This window comes from Onychomys torridus, unplaced genomic scaffold (assembly GCF_903995425.1).
Source record: "Onychomys torridus unplaced genomic scaffold, mOncTor1.1, whole genome shotgun sequence".
In the NCBI taxonomy this organism is placed as follows: Eukaryota; Metazoa; Chordata; class Mammalia; order Rodentia; family Cricetidae; genus Onychomys; species Onychomys torridus.
This window is the reverse complement of record NW_023414046.1, coordinates 3,454,362-3,461,365: the sequence shown is the minus strand read 5'-3', so window position 1 is coordinate 3,461,365 and position 7,004 is coordinate 3,454,362.

Below are 7,004 nucleotides of genomic sequence, written 5' to 3'. Positions count from 1 at the left end.
GTTGAGTTAAGCCAATATGTATATTTTAAAGATACCTTGACTTCAAAATTTGGATCTAAGGATAGGTTGCTTTGGAAAGGAGGCTCTGCTTTTGTTTCCACGGAAAGCCAGAGGCTGTGGATTTGTTCCAGATTAGGATACATCAGGTTTGATCAGCTAAGACCTCCTGAAAGGTCTTTGATGACACCATGGCTCAGATGATTCAATATCCAGAACAGTTTTAAGGCAACTGGCTCAGACAATACAGCCTCATGGACTACCCCTTAGCCTAAAATTTTCATTTTGTCCCCATAAGATACACCCCCCCCCTCATCCAGCAGGAAGTAGTTAGAGAAGCTATGCCCAAATTTCCAAATATACCAAGCTGGCTTTGTAGATGGAATTGGCTCTTTCCTTCTCTAAACCCAAGCATATTTCTAAAAGAAAAGGTTAAGAGATTCTTGTGCCCCATATCAGAAGAGCCCTCTGGTATGGGACAGAGAAAAACCAATATTTTTATTTAAAACAGTTTGATTATAAATGCAATCTCTTTCTAAAGAAGAAAAGGGGATATGATATAGATATGATAGGATGAAAGAGTAGATTAATGAACCTAATGAATGATAATTATACTTGTAGCCATGTTAGTTAAGTCTTCTAGGTACACATAGAATATTTCAGATAGGTAGGTAATCTTCAAACACTTCAAAGATCTACAGTATATGGCATTTAAAATGTCTTAAAATTTTAGACTTTCTGGACAGTGAGACATGTCTGCTCCTGGCAGCACCGATTTACTTCAGAGAAGAGGATGGGCATCAAAGACACTCTATATGGAGTTTATCTTCACCTTGGCAAAGATAGCCATTTGGGCAAGAAACTGTTCTTGCTTGGACTGCTTGATCAACTGCACATGTTGATGTATATGTGAGATCTGAGCCAGACACAACAGTAGATCGATACTTAATAAACAACAACAAAAAAAGCCAAACCAAGCAACACCAAGCCAATTTGGTCATGTGGTATGGGAAGAGTGCTTTTCTCAGCTAATAGGCAATGGACCATTGGAGCCCATTTTTCTCATTCATTTGAGTGACGAGATGCTGCAAGCTGCAATAATATGAAGTAGGATATCAGCTGATTATGACAAGCTAATACCTGGAAGAAGCCAAGGCCCTTCCAGAGGTCAAGCTGAGGCTCCAGCAGTCTCGGAGATAGAAGCTCTTGAATATTAGCCATTTTCCTACAATGAATTTTCTTGTGTGTCATCGTAGCTTTTTCATTCAATTCCTTTTCTAAGAACAGTGTGTCAATCAATTATTTCCCCTCTGCTAAAGGAATATTCAGATAACCTTCTGCACTAATAGCAGTACACAGCCAGGACCCCACTTTCTTGCCTCCCTGTAATTATCATCATTAGCTGTGACCTGCCAGAATCATTCTCCTGGATGAAAGTAACTTATCTGAGAACCTTCCCAGACTTCCTAACAACAGACCATTTGTCAGAGAAGGCAAAGATTTACACTGACAAATAATTGCCCAGGCCAGGCAGATTTAAGCTTAGCTTTCTGCTTTCCAAATCTTACCTCTAGTTCCAGATCTCCCTTTAACTATTACCTGATACACCTAGCTGCACACAGGTTGCCTAGTGACCAAGCACACTTTTCCCCACCCCGCCGAAAAATGGCAGATAGCATGGACAGGTAAGGAGCCACAAGATAAAAGAAGACAGCTTTGTTTTCACTCATTGAACTAGCGACTTAAAGATTCTTTTTTCTTTTTCTTTCTTTCTTTCTTCCTTTCTCTTTTCTTCCTTTCTCTTTTCTTCCTTCCTTCATTCCTTCCTTCCTTCCCTTTCTTTCTTTCTTTCTTCCTTTCTCTTTTCTTCCTTCCCTTTCTTTCTTTCTTTCTTTCTTTCTTTCTTTCTTTCTTTCTTTCTTTCTTTCTTTCTTTCTTTCTTTCTTTCTTTCTTTCTTTCTTTCATGTACACAGTGTTCTGTCTGCATCTATGCCTGCAGGCCAGAAGAGGGCACCAGATCTAAGTACAGATGGTTATTAGCCACTATGTGGTTGCTGGGAATTGAACTCAGGACCTCTGGAAGAACAGTCAGTGCTCTTAACCTCTGAGCCATTTCTCCAGCCCTGACTTATAGATTCTTAACATTTTCTACTAACCACATTTAAGAATATAGTAGAGCACTTAAGATCCCTCTTAGATATTAACCGAATTTAACCCTTAGGTGATTCATTTCCCCATTAGTCACTTCCCTCTTGGGTTGCAAATGATAATTAACAATTATTACCCCTCTTTGTGGTACTTATCACTCCTCTGTTGAATCTTGGAAGCCTGGCATTGCTCTGCCAAGGGATTACTGCTTGTAAGTTTATATATATCGAGACTCCCGGAACACAGGAGGACTTAGAAGAATAAAATCAATAGACTAAGAGCTTGGTTGACTTAGATTCATTTCCTGAAAGTAATTCTCGCCTTTCATAGTTTCTTTCTGAGACCCTGTTATATAGATTATTTAGGCTGGTTCTTTTAATAATATACAAGAACAAAAATTTATTTGCCAGATGCTTTCTTATTGGTTAAATTATTAAGGCCACTCCACGTAGTTAGAAGGGAGGTTTATTTTGTGGGGTAACTTACAAATGAAGGGGTAGGTTGCAGGGTCTGGCAAAGGTATAGCGCAGTCCGGCGGTGTTCTCTGGAGAACTCTGCTCCGTCTACCTCCAGCGTCCAGGGTCTGGGAACCAAGAGAGAGACCTCCTCCCGATCCTTGGTCTTCCGCTTCCTCCTCCGCCCTGCCTTGTGGGCGTGACCATTACAATGGGGGTTGGAACTTCCAGGCCAATGCTGGGATGGCTATCCACTACACTTTCTAACTTTGTCCTAACCTATAGTGCATTTCATAATGGTAAACACAGTGTGACCTGATATCCTCTCACAATTTGGAGCATACTGCACTTTTCCAGACTCTAGGGTAGAATATTAAGCACTACATACATGAAAACTATTTCTGGATGCTGTATTTACATCCTATCTTGCATAAGCCCCAGATCGAAAATTAACTGGGGAAAATAGTTTGCTTAGCAAACATTAAAGTTTACAACCATAGCTGAAAAGCTTGCTAAGATATATGTGCTTAATACATAAAATATGCAGTGATACCTTATGTGACTAATATCCAGAAAGTTCTCTAGGAATTGCCTAGATGTCATGGGAAAAGACCATTCTCTTGAATAGGCAAATGGTAAAACAGGAGAGATAAAGATTGGATGAATTTAAATCCCAGGAGTTTGTAACTGCTACAATAGCAAAGATAACTAGATTAGCAGACAACATAGAATGCAAATTCTCTACCAGATCATGCTTCTATAAATATCCTGCCAATCACAAGCTGAATGAAAACATCATGATAAGTTCTCATGATCTAAAATTTACTAACAGAATTAAGATACCCACAGCAGACTCCATGATCTTACTAACAGCAGCAGAGACCTGATCACACCCTTGATCCTGTTACTGTCTGTTTCCCAGCGCTGCAGCCCCTCCGACCTGGGAGGCTCCAAGGTTGCCTGGATGTCTGCTGTGGTTCCCACCACTCGAAGCTGAATGGTGACTTTTCCCAGGCTGCCCCATGGATCCCTGCTGCTGTGATATGAACTGTGTGTTCATGTCACCATGGTATTAGAGGATTGTGATGGAATATCAGCACAGGCACAGCTGATCTGGTTTCTGCATGTCACATGACTGTCACTGCAGAAATGATTACATGGGAGATGTGCCTACAGGCAAAAAACTCGCACAAGATTAACCCAGCTGAAATCCCAGCAGGAGTGAAAGGGATTATCACAGGACTACCTAAGATATTATAGACAACTCTTGGCCTTGGAAGAGGCTGAGTCAGTTTTCTTGAGAGATGTGGCTCATGTACATCCACCTAAGCTGCCATGGACTCAGCATTTTATTATTATTTTTTTGGAGGGGGGTTCCGAGACAGGGTTTCTCTGTAGCTTCACACCTTACCTGGAACTCGCTTTAGAGACCCAGCTGGCCTCGAACTCACAGAGATCCGCCTGCCTCTGTATTTTTTTTTTAAATTTGAATATGGACATGTGAGGATGCATTATGGGACTGAGTAATTAGAGCTGAGAGATAGGGAGTAAATTTGATCAAGCACATAATATACACGTGAATGAAATTCCCATAACAATAAATACCAATACATATCGCTGACTTGACATTAATTTGAGTTTGGCCATTTCAAATCACATATCCAGGCTCCACACTTACTCTCACTCTAGCAGTGACACCTCCATGTTCTTTCCTGTCCTGTTATCTTGAAACTGTATGTTAACACCTCTAGATCATTTATTGTTTCTCTTAAGATTTATGCAATTAACTTTATGAGCATGGGTATGCTCCCGTGGGTAGGTCTGTGCACCTTGTGCATGAAGTGCCTGCAGCAACCACAAGAGGGCACTAGATCCTTGGAACCTGAGTTAAGTCACCATGAAGTACATAGAACTGAACCTGGAAACTGCAAGAGCAACAAGTGCTCTTAACTGCTCAGCCACTTCTCCAACATTATGTTCCTTAATTAGCTATTGCGGAGACTTAATTCAATGAACAGTGAGACAGAATGCATGGAGAACTGAGAACACTTTCTTAAAGGGTCAGCCAGTGAAAAACGACACAGGAATAGGTGACAAAGATACACTGAGAACTTTTAGCTTCAAATGGTGCTGCTTGTAAAAGATTATTTGTCCATAATGATATAGCTCATTTCAGCACAAATAAAATATTACCACAGATGTGAACTCACAGAAGGAATTGAGGATGACACTGGAAGACAGGCAGAGTAGGCATGCACATGGCATAGAATGCATTATTGGGAAATGACAGTGTTGAAATATATGATTAACTCAAAGTCCATGACAATCACGCTACCCATGATTTACGTCACAGGTACAGTCAGGAGACTCCTATAAATTTACATTATTCACAAATGACAACATTACAAAGACCCTAGGAGCGCAGAGCACAGCTTGAGTCATGGCAGCTGCGATTTCAGATGGCACTGCTGACCACAGGAACAGCAGCACCATGGCGGCGGCAGAAAAGCAGACACGCAAAGAGTAAGAGCAGCAGATGCAGAACCAACCCAACCGCTGTGACCAAAGGAATTTCTCCAAAACGCCATTAACGTATGCTACTCAATAGAAAGCCTCGTCAACCAGTGTTGTAGGGAAAGGTAAATATCCACATATAAAGGAATGAAAAAAGGTGAAAAGCAATGAACTGGTGAAATTTGACTGTGCAATTGAAAAACTGCATAGAAGTGGTAATAACTGCCGAGTATGGTGGCACACGCCTTTAATTCCAGCACTCGGGAGGCAGAGGCAGGTGGATCTCTGTGAGTTCGAGGCCAGCCTGGTCTACAAAGTGAGTTCCAGGACAACCAGGGCTGTTACACAGAGAAACCCTGTCTCGAAAAACCTTAAAAATTTTGAGAAAGAAATGGTAATAACTGAAAGTATAAAGAAATAGCCTACAGAGTGGAGAAATTTATTAATAAACATTTCATAGTACAATATATAAGTGCACAGATTTTACCAGGAAGCTAAGAAAAATGTGAAGCAAATGATATTATAATCAATAAAGAAGCAAAGTGATACAAAAGTTTTGACATGGCCAAAATGTTAACAGCAAATGCTCTACACATTAGTCATAACGAAAATGTTCATCTAATGTACACCTCTCGGCCTAGTCAGTGTCCACACTCTAGGTCCTAAACAATAAGAAACACTGGGAGACAATGCAGGAGGAAAAACACAGAGATATGATGGGAATTCAATTCACTCCAGACACCAGGCAAGATTGTGGGCAGTTTCTTGAAAAGAAGAAAAGAAAAAACCTGGAGAAGATATTACTTGGGATTAAAAAGGAATGATATATACTGAAAAAATATCAATGAAATAGAAAGAAACACAGAAAAATGGAAAGGAAACACAATATAGATAAATTAACAAAATAGTATGGGTTTGTGTTTTCCTTCAGTGACTTCTGGAATGTGTATGTTTAATATGCCTCAAACCAAACCTGAAAATAGGATACAACCTTAAAAGCAAAGGAGAAAACACCCCAAAATCAAAATATATACTTCTGTAAAAGCATTTATTTCGGGGTTGGGGATTTAGCTCAGTGGTAGAGCAAGCACAAGGCCCTGGGTTCGACCCTCAGCTCCACATTAAAAAAAAAAAAAAAAAAGCATTTATTTCACTGCGCCAGTTGGTGACTCATGCCTTTAATCCCAGCACTAGCGTGGCAGAGCCAGGCAGATGTCTGTGAGTTCAAGGCCAGACTGATCTACAGAGGGAGATCCAGTACAGGCACCAAACTACACAGAGAAACCTTGTCTCAAAAAACAAAATCAACAAAAAAAAGTATTTACTTCAAATGTATGGATACAAAGTGCTAAGAGTGAAGGAATTAATTAATTAATTAATTAATTAATTTGGGTGTTGCCTGCCTGTAAGCCTGTCACATAAGCTGTGTCTGGGCCCCTAAGCCTGTCATGACAGCTGCGTGGTCAAGCTGTTTTGGAGCCCCTCCACAACTAACGTGATTTGCATAAACCAATCCTTAGTCTGTCCAGGCTTGCTCTAAAGACCCTGCCACATGCTAGTCTGGTACTCTCCTGCTCTGCTGTTGAGTCTGAGGGATGGAGAGTCCCAGGTTAATTTATAACAATACAAAGAAGACACAGGCCGAGCAGTGGAAGTGAAGGCCTGTAATCCCAGCACTCGGGAGGCTGAGGCAGGCGGATCTCTGTGAGTTCGAGGCCAGCCTGGGCTACCAAGTGAGTTCCAGGACAGGCTCCAAAACTACACAGAGAAACCCTGTCTTGAAAAACCAAAACAGACAAACAAAAAAAGAGGACACATCCTTTGGCGAAAAAATATCTGTGGGGCTAGGGAGAACTGGAAAACTAAGAAAAAGAGGGGTGAGAGGGCGG